This window comes from Dipodomys merriami, unplaced genomic scaffold (genome assembly GCF_024711535.1).
Source record: "Dipodomys merriami isolate MVZ:Mamm:240054 unplaced genomic scaffold, mDipMer1.0.p SCAF_331, whole genome shotgun sequence".
Classification (NCBI taxonomy): domain Eukaryota; kingdom Metazoa; phylum Chordata; class Mammalia; order Rodentia; family Heteromyidae; genus Dipodomys; species Dipodomys merriami.
In genome coordinates this window covers 324,946-343,944 of record NW_027204838.1, presented here as the reverse complement: position 1 = coordinate 343,944, position 18,999 = coordinate 324,946, and the positions used below count along the sequence as shown (strand labels likewise).

The window sequence follows — 18,999 nt, the reverse complement described above, 5'->3', positions numbered from 1 at the left end:
ATCAACTTATATGATGTTTTCTGCTTGTAGCAGACACATACTAGTTATTGCAATTAAGGAATCCATGGGACCTATCTTTCTTTGGGCCTGGCTTACTTCACTTCTTTGAGCCTGGCTTAATTCACTTAATATAAATATTTCCATGTCTTTCCATTTCCTAACTGGGTGATGTCATTCTTTCTGATGGAGGCATAGAATTCCAGTACACACACACACACACACACACACACACACACACACACACACACACACACACACACACACACACACACACATTTTCTTGATCCATTAGTTTACTGTGGGGCCTCGGGTTTGGTTCTGTATCTTAGCTTTGGTAAATAATGCTGCAATGAACATAGTTTTGCTGGTAGTTTTAGTATGGTCTTGTTTGTGTTCATTTGGGTGAATGCCAAAATGGGATTGCTGGGACTTAGGGGCGCTCTATTGTAGTCTTTTGAGGAACCGCCATACTACTTTCCAAACTCTTCGAACAAGTTTAAACTCCCAACAACAATGCATTAAGGTTCCCTTCTGTCCACATCCCCTCCAGCATCTGTTCTTTTAAAAATCTAGAATGCTTCACGAAGTTGAGTGTCATCCTCAGTCAGGGGCTATTCTTCTCTTTATTGTTCCAATGTTAGTGTATGTGCTACTGAATTGAGCACAGAACATTTTTTATACATAAAGTGTAATTGATTTTCTTAAACTAGACAATTCCACAAAAATTTAATTCAAAAGAATTGTCGTGAAATTTTAGAATCATGTATTTCTTACATAAGAACACATTTAAGAATAAAGTCAAGTTTGACATGTCAAAAACAAAATAATACCAGATATTTGTTGTTCAACAGATCTGTAGAAGGAATTCAATTAATCTGTACAAGGAACCTGCCATAATGAACACTATAGAAAGTGTTAAGGTTTGTTAAAAGTTTTAATGTTTTAAATATGTTTAATTTTGGGAATTTGCTCATATATGCCAAAATTAAGACTATTTAGCAGGTTATAAAACTTTTTCATAAAGCATTTAAGATTCATGGTACATACTACTAAATATGTACATTTCAGAGTTTATAGAAACATTACTAATGAGAAGTTGCAAAGTGTTTGTGTAAAGAAGCAGATTTAAGACATTAACTGCACAGTTTCTGTTAAAATTTAAAGGCTTCTTTACTTTATATATTAGTGAGGAACAAATGATGGTATAAGCCATATACAAATGATGAGATGAACTATAAATAATAATCTTAATAATAATAATAATAATAATAATAATAATAATAGTAATCTTTAAAGGCTACTCATAGCCTATAAAATTCTTGTTGAACATCATAGACTTAGGCAGTTTTAAATGTACAGCAATATGAGAAAATAATAAATCGAATATGTAGTACATTTCAAATACTGGAAACAGTGGTAATTGTTTTTTTATTTTATTAATCATTAATATTTATGTATTGGTTTTCCTTATTTGTAGCATTGTTTTCCTTGTTGTAATATAAAACAACTTTATGTAAGTCATCATTAGGAAGTACTTTGAGAATGTTATTGGGATGGCCACACTGTTTTTTTATAGGTATATGTGAATTTACAAAGAGCAAAATTAATAAGAACAAAATATTGATTAAAATTTTATCAATTAGAATCTGAATCAGGAGTGTTGATAAATGTCCACACCTAAAATCTTAGCCCTAGACTGAAGCACTAGTGTTACAATGTTGAGCACACAAAAGTGAGAGACTGTGTTTTGTTTTGTTTTTGTTGGTTTTGGGGCTTGAACTCTGGGTCCTGGGTGCTGTCTCTCAGCTCTTCAGCTCAAGGCTAGTGATACTACTTGAGTCACAGCAGCTCTTCCATCTTTTTCTGCTTATGTGGTGCTGAGGAATCAAACCCAGGACCTCATGCATGCAAGGCAAGCACTCTACACTGAACCACCCTCCCAACACCTGAGAGACTGTGTTTTAAAAAATCATCTAAACAACATTTACTTTCTGTTTTGTGTTATATAATGAAATAAAGAATATCTTTTTGTATTTTTGAATGGTCATACTTCTAAATTTATATTAAATTCAGTCACTTTATCCTTTTCAAAGTCATGTAATATCTCAGAGTTTGCTTCTGTAAAGATTGTTTTTGCATTGATAATTTATTTTGAATCATTTTTATTTTTTATCAAAATCACTTTATATTTTATGGTGTTTTGTGTTTTTTTAAGTGTGAAAATACCAGACAGAGGGGTTACAATTAAATGGGCAAGGTAATGAGTACATTTCTTATCAAGCATTGTTGCATACTCCTTTGTTTCTCCTTACTATCTCTTCCCATCTCACCCCCCTTTCGTCTCATTTTCCCCTCCCCTTTCCCCAACCAAAGTTGTAAAATTTGTTTTTCGACATAATGTCTTGTATATCTCATTGTTGCAATGGATCCACCTGTATCCCTATTTAAAAAATTTTTCCCCTTCCCCTCCACAAATTATACCAACATCAAATACAGCGAAAACAGGGGTTATACCATGCGGGACGGACATAAAAAGTAACAAAGAAGTCTTCTTATAAATATGTTAGAAATAATTACAGAAAAGAAAAAAAAATTGAATTCTTATCTTGGGGTTCACTTCACCTAACATCAACTTATCTAACAATTCCTGCATGTCTCAGACATACACTAGTAATTGCTAATAAGGGAAACCATGGGACCTATGTTTCTTTGGGCCTGGCTTACTTCACGTAATATAATTTTTTCCAAGTTTTCCATTTCCTAACAAATGGGGCAATATCATTCTTTCAGATAAAGACATAGAATTCCATTGTGTATATATACAACATTTTCTTGATCCATTCATCTACTGAGGGACATCTGGGTTGGTTCCATATCTTAGCTATGGTAATGCTGCAATAAATATATCTTTGTGGTAGCTTTAGTATGGTATTGTTTGTGATCATTTGGGTAAATGCCCAAAAGTCGGATTGCTGGGTCATAGGGGAGCTCTATGTGGAGTCTTTGGAGGAACCTCCATACTACTTTCCAATGTGGTTGAAAAAGATTACACTCTCACTAACAATGAAGTAAGGTTCCCTTCTGTCCACATTCCCTCCAGCATCTGTTGTTATTAGAGTTCTTGATTATAGCCATTCTAACTTGGGTGAGGTGATATCTCAGTGTTGATTGATTTGCATTTCTTTTATGGTTAGGGAGGTTGAGCATTTCTGCATGTCTTTATTGGTTACCCTCCTTTCCTCTTCAGAGAAGTTTCTCTTTATGTTTTTAGCCCACTTATTTATTGGGCAGTATTTTCTTTGAGTATTTGCTGTTGGGGGATTTAAATTTTGATTTCCACATCTGTTTTAGATACGAAACCCTTGTCGGTTGTATGGCTAGTGAAGATCCTCTCCGATTCCGTGGGCTTTTCATTGATCCTGCTAGCTATGTCCTTTGCCATGCAGAAGCTCTGCAATTACATGCAATCCCATTTGTCCAACCTTTCTTTCATTTGTTGTGCTTTTGCATTTCTTTTCAGAAAATTCCAGCCTTTGTCAAGGAGACCTAGGGTTTCTCCTATTCCATCCTGTAATGTTTTCAAAATATCTGCTTTGACTCCGAGGTCTTTGATCCATTTGGACTTGATTCTGGTACAGGGTGATATGTAAGGGTCTAGCCTTAATTTTCTACAAGTGATTAACCAATTTTGCCAGTACCATTTACTGAACAGCCTTTCCTCGATTTTATCTTTTTAGACCCTTTATCAAATATTAGATGAGTATGGGTCTGTAGGTTCATTTCTGGGTTTTCAATTCTATTCCATTGTTCCTGAGATCTTTTCTTGTGCCAGTACAAAACTGTTTTAATTACTATGGCTTTGTAGGAGAGTTTGAAATTTGGTATTGATATTCCTCCAACACTGTTCTTTCTGTTAAGGATCGCTTTTTTCAATTGGGGGTCTTTTGTTGTTCAATATGAATTTTTGGATTGCCTCTTCTATTTCCTTGAAGAATGCGATTGGAATATTGATAGGTATGACATTGAACTTGTAGATAGCCTTGGGAAATATTGCCATTTTCACAAGGTTCATCCTTCCTATCGAGGAACATGGGAGGTTTTTGCAACTTTCTAAGTTCTGTTTTGATTTCCTTTTTCAGATTTTAAAGTTTTCATCATAGAAGTCCTTCACTTCTTTGGTTAATTCCTAGGTATTTTATTTTTTGTGGCGCTATTACAAATGGAAACGCTTTCTTGATTTGAGCCACACTTTTCTCATTGTTGGCGTACAGAAAAGCCATTAATTTTTGAGGGTTAATTTTATACCCTGCTATTTTTCCAGGTTTGAATCAGCATGAGTAATTTGGGAGTGGTGTCCGTGGGATTCTTTAAGTACAAGATCATGTCATCTGCAAAGAGGGAGAATTTTAATTCTTCTTTCCTTATTTGGATCCCTTATTTCTGTAGCTAGGCATTCTAATACTAGGTTGAAGAGAAGTTGAGAGAGTGGACATCCTTGTCTCATTCCCGAGTTAAGCGGAAATGGCTTTAGTTTTTCACCATTAATTATAATGCTGGTTGTAGGTTTTCCATATAGTTTTTATTGTATTGAGGAATGTTCCATGGATTCCTAATTTTTCCAGAACCTTCATCATAAAGGGGTGTTGGATCTGGTCCAATGCTTTTTGTGCATCTGTTGAGATAACCATATGGTTTTAATCCTTGCTCTTGTTGATGTGATAAATTATATTAATTGATTTGTGTATATTGAAACAGGTTTGCATCCCTGAAATAAATCCTGTATATTGGTGTATGATTTTTGGATGAATTTTTGAAGTCGATTGGCCAAAATTTTGTTGAGAAGTTTTGCATCAATGTCCATCAAAGAAATGGGTCTATACTTCTCTTTCTTTGATGAGTCCGTGTCTGGTTTTGGGATGAGGGTTATGATGGCTTCATAGAATGTGTTCGGTAGTGAACTATCTCTTTCAATTTCATCGAAGAGTTGGAGTAGTATTGGTGTGAGCTCTATTTTGAAGCTCTTGTACAGGTCCTGGGATTTTCTTACATGGGAGGTCTCTTTCTGCTGTGTCTATTTCAATGCTTGATGTGGGCCCCTTAATATGCTTTAACTCATCTTGGTTTAGTATTTGCATGTTGATAATTGCTAGCAAAAGGTCCATTTCTGCCAAGTTTTCAAAGTTATTAGCATAAAGATTTGAAAATACTCCCTTATAATGTTCAGAATCTTGGTTGTTTTCTGTGGTGATGTTTCCATTCTCACATCTGAGTTTATCTATTTGGGTGTGTTCCTTCTTTTTCTGATAAGATTTGCTAAGGGTTTGTCAATTTTGTTAATTTTTTCATAGAACCAACTCTTTGTTTTGTTGATTCATTCTGTTTTTTTTTAATTTCTAATTCGTTTAACTGGGATTTAATGTTAATTATTTCTTTCCATCTATTGAATTGGGGTTTATCTTGGTGCTCTTTGTCAAGGTGGTTCAGATGTCTCATTAAGTGGTTGGTTTCAGATCTCTCTAATTTGTTGGTGTAGGAACTCAGAGCTATAAACTTACCTCTGAGTACTGCCTTTGCAGTGTCCCAGAGGAGCTGGTAATTTGTGTGTTCATTTTTGTGGAATATCATGGACATTTGAATTTCCTTTCTAATCTCTTCCATGACCCCCTGGTTATTCAACAGTGTGTCGTCCAGCCTCCATGTGTTACAAGACTTTTTTGGTGTTGAGTTCTAATTTTATTCCCTTGTGGTCTGAGAGGATGCAAGGTGTAACTTCAATGTTTCTGAATTTGAACAAGTTTGTTTTGTGACCTAAAATGTGATCTCTTTTGGAAAATGTTCCATGAACTGCAGAGTAAAACGAGTATTCTGATGCTACTGGGTGAAATATTCAGTAGATGTCTGTTAAATCTATTTGCTCTATGCAGTTGTTTAAATCTGCAGTTTCCCTGTTGATTTTTTTTTTGCTGATTTGATCTATATAGTGGGGATGGTGGTGTGTTAAAATCCTCAACAATTAATGTCGTTGGACCTATGTGAGATCTGAGGGAAAATAGTGTCTCTTGGATAAATTTTGGTGCTCTTTTGTTTGGCAATTCCATATTTAGAATTGTAATATCCTCCTGAAGTAGAGAACCCATAAGTCTCATGTAGCGACCTTCTTTATCTCTTTACAGTAATTTTAATTCGAGGCATATTTTATCTGATATTATTATTGCAACTCCTTCCTCTTTATGGCAGCCGTTTGCTTCGTAGATTTTATTCCATCCTTTCATTAACAAAATGTGTTTGCTTTTATAGGTAAAGTGTGCCTCCTGAAGGCAGGAGATAGAATTATCTTGCTTTTTAATCCAACTAGACAGTCTATTTCGCTAAATTCGAGCTTTAAGTTAATGTTGAGAGGTAGGACTGAGAGGTGTTTGGTAACCTCCTTGGGGGCTGTGGAAACTTGGTTTTTCCTATGGTTCTTGGATTCTCAGTTTGGGTGTGGTTTCTTAGCCATTATTGTGGTCTTGTTGGTTTTCTGTGTGTAGGTCATCTTTAAGTATTTTTTATAGGGCTGGTTTGGTGGAGATATATTTTTCAGTTTTTCTTTGCTATGGAAGGTTTTTATTTGACCTTCAGTTATGAAGGAGAGTTTAGTTGGGTACAGTATTCTTGGTTGAAAATTGTTTGTCTTCAGGGCATGGCATACAGCCTGCCAGGCTCTTCTTGCTTTACTTATTTATGCTGAAAAATATGAGGTGATTCTAATTGGTTTTCCTTTCTAGATGATTGATTTTTTCTCCTTGACATTTTTAAGAACTTATTCTTGATCTGAATTGGTCCTGTGTGGATTATAATGTGACAATGGGAAGTGCTGTTCTGTTCTGGTCTATTTGGGATTCTACAAGCATCTTGTATCTGAATAGGCCTATCTTTTTGTATGTTTGGGAAGTTCTCTATTAGGATCCTGTTAAACAGATTTCCTCAACAATTAACTTCTGTCTCTACCTGCTCCTCTACACCATTTGTCCTCAGAGTAGGCCTTCTGATTGTGTATTCCAAATGTTGAATAGATCTATCATATTTCTTGGATTTGTCTTGGATAGTTGTATGTTCTTTCTCTATAATACCTAGGCTGTCTTCAATCCCCAAGATTCGATCTTCTGCATGCTCTAATCTACTGTTGTCTTTCTACTTGGTTTATTTCTTTTCCTTCTAATTTGTTGGCCTTGATGGCTTCAAATTCTTTGTTGGAGCCTTGTTTTCGATCTTCTATGAACTTCTTTACTTCCTTAATTTGGTGTTCTCAAATCACTTAGTTGATTGGTTATGGATTACTTGGACTCCCATTCCTGCTGTCGGGCTCCATTCAGCATTCCCTGTGTGGTCGCCCTGAATTCTTTCAGCTGTCTGTTTATGGATTCCATGAATGCCTCTATTGATCTTTGTCTATTCTCATCCCAATGTCACAATTCCTGTGTTATGCTTTAATTAGCTTCCTCACGTTCATGCAATTCCTGTAGTTACCTTTGACTGTTCTCAGCCTACTCACGCAATTCCTGTGTCTCTCTTCATCTGTTCTCTGCCTGCTCATGCAATTTCTTTCTTTCTCTTTGACTGTTCTCAGCCTGCTCACGCAATTCCTTTATTTCTCTTTGACTGTTCTCAACCTGGTCACGCAATTACTGTATCAGTCTTTGAGTAGTTTCCTCACAGTCACGAAATTCCTGTACTAACGTTTGGTTTGCCTCCTCTCTCTCTCCCTCTCACGTTCAAACTGAGTCCTTTGCAAGCTTTCATTCTTTTCATTCACCACGTTTACCAGTAGTGTTTATAGTGCTCTTTGCAGGAACTCTCCTCCGGATTATTCATTAACTGTTCTGTCACTGGATTATCATGAATGGGAGTTGAGATACCCAGACTTGCCATTTTTCTCGTGTTTTCCGGCTTGTTCTGCACAGTTGATATGAAAGTGACACCAATTTTTTTGCTAAAACACTATTTTAAGGCAAGCATCAACCAAAGTCCTGTAGTTGCATAGTCAAAATGGCTGCAGAAAGAACCTAGTGTAACAGATACAATCTATTCAACATCAAAAAACTATGCATTAATGGGCTAAGAACAGCAAAGATGAATTTTTCAAATCAGAAATTATTATGTTTAAGGAGAAATGTGGGGGAAAATAGGATTAGAATTATGTGGAGAAATTAAAGTAAATTTAATCAAGTCCTAATCTCAGAGAGGGAAAGGTATTGGACAGAATGATAGGAGAGAAATTAAAGAGAAGATAATCAAAAATGGAAAAACAAAAATTTAAATTTAAAAAGTGAAACATTTAAAAATTATGTAACTTTAAAGAAGTGATATTGAAAGAAGAAAAGGATAGGATGACAGGAGGGGATGATAGAAAGGAGACATGAAAAACTAAAAAATAAAAATTCTTAAAATATTTACTTAAAAATTATATGGTATAAAGATATAATACTGCTATTAAACAGTTAAGCCTAAAAGTTTGTGAATTAAGTAATACATTTCTGGATTAATTATGTACACAATGGGGGATAAGTTCTAATAATCGATGAAGGGTATTTATCTGGGGATGAGGCAAAACAGCAATTAAGTCACGCAAAAAAAAAAAAAAGAAAGACAAAAAAATGAAAAGAATCAAAAAAATAAAAACAATTTAAAAAGGACCAAAATGTCAATATCGATTTTTTAAAAAAGCACACACACACACACACACACACACACACACACACACACACACACACACAAACACACACACCTAAAATAAAAATTAGGAGAAGAAGAAAAAAATGATTAATAGAAAACAATTAAAAAATTTAAAAAAATGGTACCAAAAAGAGTTGTTTAATTTTCGGGGGTGTGTGTGTGTGAGGAATGGGAAGATCCTGTATCTCCCCGGTGTCTGTAACCAGTCTCTTCGTGGAGTCTTTGGTCTGCTTGTGGTGTTTGGTTTTCCTGTGGCCTGATTGATTTCTTACATCAGTTTGTTTGAGCAGTCAATAAAATGCTCCGCTTTATCCAGGATCTTGTGATCCTCCTTCAGGCTCGTTCAGTGGGAGGGAGATCTGTTTTGAGTATCACGAAAGAGAAATATGGCTGTTTCCTCTAGTTTGGATATGCTGTGATGAGGCTACGTTCTGGGTAGGGTTGAGGCGTTTCAGCAAACAGTAGCTTTTCCCTGAGGGGCTAGCTCCTGAGACACTCCCAGACCCCAGCCTGGAGCCATTCTCAAGGTTTATGTTTATTGAATTTCAATTGATTGTCTAGGCTGCTGTAGGTAGGGGCAGCCTCTGGTTCTGTTAACCCAGTGAAGATAGTCACTCCTCTGGGGGGCAGAACTCTCTCTGTTTGGGCTAGGTGACTTTCTCCTGGGTGGATCTGAGCCTGGAAGGTCAGGTCAGATACCTATGACCTGCTAAATGACTCCTTTGTTTTCTTACAAGACCTGAGTTGGAGCTAGTTGCTCAACCTGGCCTTTCTCAGTATCAAAGATGATGTCTGGTGGGAGGGGGAGGGGCAGCCTTCCCACCTCTGCTCCATGAGAAGGAGTGAGGATGTCAGGATTCTACTCAGGCAGGAGTCTTTGTTCCTGGTTATCTCTGGTCTGTGATCTGCAGGATGAATTTATCTGCTCCTTTTCAGTTCTTGTTGGTGTTGAGCAGAATCCGCTCACCCACTGCATATGGCGCCTTTGTCCTGGACACTCTGTTGTAGATATGGTGGCTATGGGAGCCACAGATGCTGCCACAACCGTGGCTACTGGCAAGTGCTCAGATCTGTCTTCTTGCCTGGATCTTCCCTCTCTAGTCAAACTCTGTGTACAGTGTTGGCACACTTGGTGTGATTATCTAGGCTAGTACTGTTCACTGGAATACTAAAACTGCTTTGTATGTGAGAGCTTGTTTAGCCTCCAGGTTCTCCTCTACCATCTTCCTCCGACCTCCATGAAATGCTTTATATTTTATGTTGATTGGTTTTTATGCAACAAATACCTTCAAATGTACATGTAGTGTCAAAAGATAGGCATATGAATATTCTCATACAGCTCTTATTTATCTGTTATGCACTTTCACTATTATGATATTTCTCTCTCTCTTATACTCTCTATCATTTCCTCACTTTCTCTTTCATGCTTCATGTCTGCTGCTTAGAATTTCTGGTGGTCTACTATCATCCTTCAGGATCCACTGATTTGTGGGAACATGATATGGACAATCAGTTACCTTTGCCTTATTGAAGAGTTACAACTGTGATGTGATATTATTATTTGCCATTCTAAATGGTAAAACAACAGATCTAGGAATTCCTTCTCAATTTTATTACTATTATAAATTTTATCTCATAAGAATAATTGGGATGGATAAGATACTTTTAACCTGTGACCTAAAAGTACGTTTCCTTTTACAAACAACCTTTTCCTTTGAGTATCAGTGAGTAACTACATGTAATGAAAACAAAGCTATCCTATGGAAAGTAGACTGAAAAACAAGATAATGGGGACGTGAGTACAAAGGATACCCGTCATAGAGCACAGATCCTCAGAGCAGTTTATCATGTACACTTTGTGAGAATGACAATGTGTTAGGAACTATACATTAAATCACTGAACACTTGATATATATATGCAAATATATTTATATATTTACATTTGTTTATATATGCATATATGTATGTGCCCTTATATATGTACACGTGTATGTTACTCTACTCACAAATACACACATACATATACCCATGTATATATGCACACATGGAGAAAGACACATAGTTACAGTCAACATAAGTTTCACTAGTTGTTGAATATGCCTTAGATGGAATTCTTGGAACCAAATATGTTGAAGATGTATTTGTCTCTAAGAGTTCTTTTACCACTCCTCTTATCTCTTAAAACTGGTATGTTTTAAGACATGAGATTCGACTTGAAAAATGCAGTACAAGTGATAGGAAGTCATTCGGAAATCTCAGTAAGTAAAGGTCGTATGGTGTCACCCTGCTCCCCATGGAATGCTTGCTCTTGTAGACTCTCAACAACCAAAGTATCAGGAGAGTATCCTATCAGAGTATATACTATGGGGGGGGGGTTGGATGGAGGATGTGGGTGATGTGAAGGGAAGGGATGGTAGGGGAAAAACAAAGGATTTGGTAACAATGCTCAATAAGAAATGTACTCACTTCCTTCCTTATGTAACTGTAACCCCTGTGTACAGTGTCTTTACAATAAAAATATATATTAAAAAGATACAAGGAAAACTTCTGTACTTATGGGAAGTTGTATTTATCAGTCAATATCGGTAAGATATTGGTTTTAGGACCACAGGCATATTAAAATGTTGGATCCTCAAACTTTTTACTTGAACACAGTATATTATTTACATTAGAATGTGTCCACAACCTAGTTCAGAGTAATTGCTATGAAACATTTTACTACATTTTATGTTTGTAATGGAAAATAAAAGTATATGCACTATCAACAGATAAACATTTTTTCAATGTTTTTTGTCTTTTTTGTCTGCATTTTGTGGATGGAATTGGGAGAGCAATTTTGAAAAGCTCAAATTTCATCACCAAGAGCTGTCTGCAAAATGTAAAAGGATCTAATACAGCATCTTGAATAGTATGGAACTCCTAAGTACTTGAATTGAGACATTATCAGAAAGTCTAACCATGCAAGGATTTTTAAAAGCACAGCTGCTAGATTTCTAATGGAGAGCTTTCATAACCCTTTGTGAAACACAAGTCAGAACCTCATTGAAGTATAGATTGTTTTCCCTCACCTTTCTGTCAAGCTCAGTCATTATCAATCAACATTTAGCTAATCTTGAATAATCCTCTAATAACCAAATGTTGATGGAATGTTCATATGCAGAAAACCTGGGAAGGCAAACTTTTTCCAGTTAAGACAATCTATATTCTATGCTCCAGAAGAGAGAAAACTAGGTAAGCATCTATTTACAACCTTCTGAATAGTTCTGATTCTGCCCACATCAGTTATCTAACCATACCTGTGATGGAGTGAGAGGATTTGAAAAGAATTTAGTGACCTAAAATTTAAATTTAAATGTGGAATGAAATTAGTTCCAATACATTACATTAAGATATTTAGAAACAAGTGAAAAACCCAAAGGTCTATATGATTTTTTTTATTGGAAGTGTAGGGATATTGGAAATTGGTTTTCTATATTTTAAGCAACTTGCAAGAAGAATTGGCAAAACACAATTAACATTCGGAGTAGACTTGTCACACTAATTTTTGTATATTGAAAGGAGTACAAGCCTCAACAATATGTAAGTGCTATCCTCTTATTTATCTCTAAAATTTTATGCATCTGGTCCATTAACATTAAATTTTCAAAAAAATTAATTTTTAGCTAATTGTCCAAAGGGGTTTTGCTTCATCATGTCAGTGTTGAATAGAGAATATGTGCATTTCAATGTACAATGCATCTGGATAATTGTCAACCTTTCTATTTTTCTTTCTTCCTTTACCCCAACCCCACATATCCCTTCAAGTTTCCTACTTATATTTTCAGTTATGTATATTGAGTTATATGACTGTATTATTCCACCATTTCCATCTCCATTCTTCTGCCCTACTCCCTTTATGCCCAAATCTCCCTTTTAAGACTGATTTCAACTTCATGGGATTTTGTTAAATATCTCTGCCATTGGTATGTGACTTTGGGCTTGCCATATCCTCTCTTCCATGTTTGACTTACATAAATGAGGATATTTCTACATTTTTTGAATCTCTGAATGTCTGAGTAAGGTCATTAATCTGGGTATCCTTTTCATTTTTTAAATTTCAAATATAATATAAGCTTTGTTTGACTAGTCATTTTCTTAAAATGAGTGATATTCCTGAACACTAATATTTTGGTAACAAATTGAGACTGTAGTAACCTTGATGATAATAGTAACCAATCTATTTTAAGTAGATTGAGATGCAACTAAAGTATTTTCATTATATTTATTTCTTAGTGATCATTTTTTAATGAATAAATGAGACTTTTCCATCCAGTTTAGGTTAAGATCGTTAAGTAATGGACTAGATGGTAAGTAAATCCGAAAATGTTTTAGGCTACAGGGGTTCAGGAAAATGTAGGATCAATGGATACTACAGTATTTTTCCTGATAATAGAATTTGAGGGCAAGTTATTTTATAATGGTTCATGTTAGGGAACAAGATAACTTCAGAGGAAGAGTCAGAAAATTTGTGGGAATCAGGGCAATCTGAAACTCATTTCCAGAGTGCAAACTGATTAAAACTAGACTATTTTTCTTAAACATTAGAATTGGACTATCATTAGGGTGAAAGTGAGGTTTCAGTTGCAGCTGTGGTTAGTGTTAGCATTAGGGCAATGATAAGTTTAGTGTAAAACTGAAACTATCTTTGAATAACAAGTCATGTGAGAATTAGGACGAATGTGAAATATGAACCTGCTAATTATATTAAGATTAGGATATGGTTAGTGTGAGGGTTAGCCTCAATATTCCATTTAAGGTTAGGGTTACAAAAATGGCAAGATAATGAGTAAAACTACAAACTATTTTTAGAGAGATTAGTTGAATCAAAGTTAGGATGAATAAATCTAATGTATTTGTATGGCTTTTAGAATCCAAAGGCTATTATTATTATGGTTATGGTTACTGTTCTAGTTCAGGTTAGACATAGGGGTAGGGAAGGGTAAGCTTTAACGTAAAACTGAGAGTTTTCTGCTAACATTTTCAAGTAAAATAATTGTGAAATTTAACAAAAACTACAGAGTTTTCCTGTTCAAGGTTCAATAGGGTTAAATTTAGAGTTAGGTTTCTAGTAAGGTTTAGATATATAGTTAGGGTTAGGAAGTAGAGTATAATTTAAGTAAACCTGCAACTTCTTTTTAGAGATATAGGAGTTCAGTAAAAGTTAAGATCAGTGGAAACTATGATAGTTTTCATGATTTGAAGATTTGAGGTTAATATTCATAATAGGGAACGATTTCAGAGTCCAATTCAGGGAATCTGTAGGATTTGGTGCAAAGTGCAAATAAATCATTTCAAAGACCATGAGTATCTGTTAGGATATATATTCCATTAATTTTAGGATTGGGTTACTATTATCATCAAGGTTACTCTCAGGGTTCTCACCAGGATTAGAGTTAGGATTATGGAAATGGAAGGTTGAGAACTTGAGTGATTTACTTCCTTTGTGTATGTATATGCACTTTTCTAAGGCTAGAAGTCAAGGTTTCGGTTCTATCCCTGAGCATTATGCTGTAGGCTAGCATTCTACCACTTGAGCCATGATTCCACTTCCATCTTTCTTTGGCAGTGAATTGGAGATGAGAGTCTCACAGATTTTCCTATCCAAACTGACATTGAACTGAGATTCCCAGATCTCTGCCTTATGATTAAAGGTAGGATTAAACTCATGAGCTACAAGTGCCATGGAAAGTGCCTGACTTTTATTGATTGTTTTTACTTTTGTTCAAGATCAACATTGAATTCAATATCTGAAAGCATTGCTCACTAGGTAACAAGTTGCCCCTTGAGCCATATCTCCAAAAATGATTATCTTAAATAGCTGGAAATCATTAAATTTTCTTCAGATGATATGTATCATTAGTGTTGTTCTAAAAATTATCCTAACCAAAACAGATTTGTAGACCCTAGAGGTGATCTGAGCAGATTCTTATGGTTCGCTTCTAATTTTGGGGACATGATTTTTTAATTATTATTTCAAGTAGCAAAGGAGTTAGTAAACAAGGCAGTTTCTGTGTACAATATACCTTGATCAATGCTAACTCTTTCAATATTCACATCCTTCCTCTATGTACCTCTTCCTTCACTCTTCTTAATTTTGTAGGATATTTACTAGATTACTCTGAGCACTTCCTCCATTTTCTCCTGGTCATTCTTGTACCTTTTCCCCCTTCACCCCTGTTTTGACTAGCCACTTACATATGATCCAGCAACTCTACTCCTAGGCATTTACTTGAAAGAATACAAACCAGGATATAGTAAATATTTCAGCACAACCATGCTTACTGAATCAACCCAGATACCCCTCAAGAGAGAAATGATTCAAGAAAATGTAATACACACACACACACACACACACACACACACACACACACACACACACACACACACACACACACACACAGAGGAAATCCTACTTACCCATCAGAAAGAGTATTGTACTATTTGTATCTCTCATTTCTCCTTTCTTCTGCCTGGTATCCCATTGTTGTTGTACTGTCCCTGTACTGCAGTAAGTGACACATGCAAAGTGATGTAAAAGATTGTCAGTGTTATCGCCTAGCCATAGATTCCTAAATATGAGTTCTATGCTCATTCTCTTTGTTTATTCATGCCTTTGAGTAGTGATTGCAGTTTCATTTTTACCATTTGCTACACAGAAAAGAGATGAACCACGTGTATATATATATATACATATATGCACATACATGTATATACATACATACATGGATATTTGTACACATATAGGTATATATTAAATACTTGAATAAAATTTATATTTTTGAGAATTATGGAGCTAACAAAAATCACATGCATTTTACTTCTTAGTCAATTCTTTCAAAGCCTAAATAACTTTGTCTCCTTTGAATACATAATTTTAAAGAGAATATCACCATCTCTAATCTTTCAGTGGCCTTGAAATTAGATGTTCAAATGAGAAAAAGTTATTTAGGCTTTTTGGTGGAAGAGAGGAGTATTACTAGGGTTCTGTTCAGGTGTTCTCTGCTTGCTAGATAGGACTTTATTTTTATAGCAACAAGCAGCTCAATTACTTTTGCCATACTTCTACTCCATTTTATTTACTTGAAGTTTTGAACTTTTTGCCCGGTCTGATCTTAGATTGACTGAATGATCTTAGATTGCTTCTTATGTCTCCCACACAATTAGCTAGGATTGCAGATGTGAACCACTATAGCCAGCTCATTTGTTGAGATGGATGTCTTGGCAGTTTTTTCTCTGGCCTAGCCTCATTTCTGCTTCCTGATCAGCTGGGTTTACAGATGTAGGCTACTCTATTAGGTGTACATGACACCTTTTTTAAAAAGAGGTTTTTATTGAAAAATAAAGTATATAGGGGTTATAGTTACATGAGCAAGGTAATGAGTAATTTTCTATTAAGCCTTGCTACCTCCTCCTTTGTTTTCCCCTACCCTTCCTTCCTTCCAACCTGCACAATTACTCCTCCACTCCCACCTTCCCCTCTTCCCTGCCTAAATTGCAAAGTTCCTTTTTCAACATAGTGTATTGTGTATCTCATTGCTACAATGGGTCAGCCTGTATCCCTATTTTAACAACTTGTTTTTTCCCTTCCCCACCCAAAGCTAGAGAATTGTGTATACAAGATACAGGGCACTGACACTGAATACAGAGAAAACAGGGGTTATACCATGGTGGAGGAACATACAAAGAAACAAAAAAATCAGATGTTATATTATAAATCCCTATCTTGTAGTTCAATTTGCTTAAGAATATCTTATCTGGTCATATGTACATACTATTTGAACTTTTATTCTTGTCCCAGATATATACTACTTATTGCAAATAAGGGAAAGTATAGGACCTATGATTTTTTGGGTCTGACTTATTTCAGTTAATATAATTTTTTCCAAGACTCCACTTAGAGCTCACCCAGATATCCCACTTTTGGGCATTTACCAAATGATCAAAAACAAGAACATACTAAGCTACCAGCACAACTATGTATAATGCAGCATTATTTACAATAGCTAAGATATCAAACGGACTCAGACGCACCTCAGTAGATGAATGGATATATACTTATATACATATGTATGGAATATATACATATATACCTATGTGTATATATATATATACATATATGTGTGCCACACTTTCTTGTATATATATGCATATACATATATATGTATATGTATATATCTGTATGTATATACATACATACATACATGTGTATGTATATACATACAGATATATACATACACATGTATGTATGTATGTATACATACATATATATATGTATATGAATTCTATTCCTGCATCAGAAAGAATGACATCATCCCATTTGTTAGGAATTGGAAAGATGTGAAAAAAAATATAGTAAGTGAAATAAGCCAGGCCCAAATATCCATAGGTCCCATGGTTTCCCTTACTTGAAATAACTAATACAGGGTACCATATAATCATATAAGATGCTGTTAAGTGAAATGAACCCCAAGATAGGGACACAAATGATTTTTATTCCACAAGCTTCTTATCTTTATATAATCCCCCACATAAATTTGGAAGTGAGTTGTGGTTCAAGTATAGAGCACCACCAGTTAGGGAAAAAGCTTAAGTGAGAAGGTAAGGTTTAACCACAATATCAGAGTTTGAACCACAATATCAGCACTCAAATAAGTTTATTTCTTTCTTTGAGGTTTTTATTAAATTGCTCAGAAAATAGCAACATTATATTTATGTTTAACAGTAGTATTAAAATCATGTTATATTTATTGATGTTATTCTTTATTTTCCTAAATTTTACTTACTCATTAATAATATCCAGTAATGAAAAGAGATGAATACTGTTTCTCAAGTTTTTATGACAGTTGAGTATATGAATGAAAGATGCATACAAGGAGTTTGTACTGAAAATAGATATTTCAAAGCTCTTCACATAAATAAATTATAGTTGAATAAGCTGTGAACATGTATGAAATAAATTAAAGAAATCACAAGGAAAGATAAGGTATGATTCTGGAAACCACACAATTTTGGAAGAAAGAAAAAGGAAAATATGTAGCTTCTGGTAAGAACTTTGTAACCCACCTATACACTTGATTCCTTATTTCTAGTGGAAGTCATTTCAGTTAACTTTATTTTACAAAGTAAAACATGATTGACATTTGATATTAACTGGCCTCTGTCTCAGGTAAGCTATTATTCTAACAAGGTGCCAGGAACTCATGCCTATATTCCTAGCTACACAGAGGGCTGAGATCTCTAGATCCTAGTTCAAAGCCAATTTGGAGAGGAAAGCTGGTGAGTCGTTTCTTTTCAATTAACCACAAGAAAAGTAGAAGGGGCACTGTGGCTCAAAGTGGCAGCACTAGCCTTGAGTAATAAACCTCAGAGACAGAACCCAGGCCCTGAGTTCAAGCTCTCTGAAATTATTCTTATCAGGATTTCTCTAACTTGTTTAGAAGAATGTTTTAAACTTAGGGATTTTTTATTTCATGTTGTCAGCATTGATTTTTAAGATGTGTAGAGAAAAATTATTTATAGTCAGAACTGGTTTGTATTGTTTTGTATTACACATTGTCTCTACACCCAGAGATCAGCAGTAAAGTAGATGGCCAAATCCTGACTGTTGGTAATGTATATGGATATGTGATTCTTTTAGCAAAGAAAAAAATTATGAATTGGTAGCCCTTATATATAACACCTTAATAGTAATTATATAATTACTATTATTACTAGTATTTTTTTGTCAGTTGTGGGACTTGAACGCTAGGCCTGGGCATTTTCCCTCAGTTCTTCAGCTCAAGGCTTGCAAAAGTGCCAGTTCACATTTTCTGACCCTTAAGTTGGAGATAAGGGTCTCACAGACTTTCCTACCAGTGCTAGCTTTGAAAAGAGACCTTCAATCTCAGCCTCCTTAGTAGCTAGGATTACAGGTGTAAGCCACTAGCACCTGGCAGTACAATTATTTTGAAAAAGAAAAAAACCCACGATTGTATCCTTAAAAATTCACAATATGGCAAGTGTATCTGTAACGTAAGTTGTATCAAGGAACCATCGGCAGCAATCATTTTCAGATCTCACTATGTCCTGTCCAATGCCAGATAATATTACATTAATTTATTTTACTTTTTCCTAACAAAGTTTATTATGAATGTACAACAGCACAATTTTCTATGGAGTATAAAGAATTCTTTAGCTCTGGTGCTTGAAATCAGGGCGTAGGCACTCTCTCTGAGCATCTTTTGCTTAAGACTAGCACATTACCAA

General features: G+C 35.2%; 1 non-coding gene across 1 annotated transcript; it reads right to left on the bottom strand.

The window, feature by feature from the left end:
* Positions 1-563: 563 nt before the first annotated feature.
* On the bottom strand, positions 564-665 carry LOC138842237 (U6 spliceosomal RNA). The gene has a single exon (XR_011376668.1). It is a non-coding gene; the product is annotated as a U6 spliceosomal RNA (small nuclear RNA).
* Between the last annotated feature and the right edge of the window lie 18,334 nt (positions 666-18,999).